We start from the raw sequence: 1405 nt of genomic DNA, 5'->3' as shown, positions 1-1405 counted from the left end.
CGGACAGTTTGCTTTATTCGTATAGTAAGTGGACGGTGAAAGTGTTTGGTCGCTGACCGGGCAGCCCTGGGTGCCAGCCTCCCCCTTCCCCCACTGATTCTTAGACATAGCGCTGCACTGCACTCTGTGGAAGTGAGGGACAGATTGTGTTTTCGCATTACAGTGGATAATAAACGTGCCTGGTCCATGGCTGTGCAGTCCTGGGTGCCAGACTCCCCCTTCCTCCACTGATTCTTAGACATAGCGCTGCACTGCACTCTGTGGAAGTGAGGGACAGATTGTGTTTTCGCATTACAGTGGACAATAAACGTGCCTGGTCCATGCCTGGCCAGTCCTGGGTGCCAGCCTCCCCCTTCCCCCACTGATTCCTAGACATAGCGCTGCACTGCACTCTGAGGAAGTGAGGGACAGATTGTGTTTTCGCATTACAGTGGACAATAAACGTGCCTGGTCCATGGCTGGGCAGTCCTGGGTGCCAGACTCCCCCTTCCTCCACTGATTCCTAGACATAGCGCTGCACTGCACTCTGTGGAAGTGAGGGACAGATTGTGTTTTCGCATTACAGTGGACAATAAACGTGCCTGGTCCATGCCTGGCCAGTCCTGGGTGCCAGACTCCCCCTTCCTCCACTGATTCCTAGACATAGCGCTGCACTGCACTCTGAGGAAGTGAGGGACAGATTGTGTTTTCGCATTACAGTGGACAATAAACGTGCCTGGTCCATGGCTGGGCAGTCCTGGGTGCCAGACTCCCCCTTCCTCCACTGAGTCCTAGACATAGCGCTGCACTGCACTCTGTGGAAGTGAGGGACAGATTGTGTTTTCGCATTACAGTGGACAATAAACGTGCCTGGTCCATGCCTGGCCAGTCCTGGGTGCCAGACTCCCCCTTCCTCCACTGATTCCTAGACATAGCGCTGCACTGCACTCTGAGGAAGTGAGGGACAGATTGTGTTTTCGCATTACAGTGGACAATAAACGTGCCTGGTCCATGGCTGGGCAGTCCTGGGTGCCAGACTCCCCCTTCCTCCACTGATTCCTAGACATAGCGCTGCACTGCACTCTGTGGAAGTGAGGGACAGATTGTGTTTTCGCATTACAGTGGACAATAAACGTGCCTGGTCCATGCCTGGCCAGTCCTGGGTGCCAGCCTCCCCCTTCCCCCACTGATTCCTAGACATAGCGCTGCACTGCACTCTGAGGAAGTGAGGGACAGATTGTGTTTTCGCATTACAGTGGACAATAAACGTGCCTGATCCATGCCTGGGCAGCCCTGGGTGCCAGACTCCCCCTTCCCACATTGATTGCTAGACATAGCGCTGCACTGCACTCAGTGGAAGTGAGGGACAGATTGTGTTTTCGCATTACAGTGGACAATAAACGTGCCTGGTCCATGCCTGGCCAGT

Source organism: Triturus cristatus, chromosome 12, assembly GCF_964204655.1.
Source record: "Triturus cristatus chromosome 12, aTriCri1.1, whole genome shotgun sequence".
NCBI classification, from domain to species: domain Eukaryota; kingdom Metazoa; phylum Chordata; class Amphibia; order Caudata; family Salamandridae; genus Triturus; species Triturus cristatus.
Note: the sequence above shows the minus strand (reverse complement) of the source record.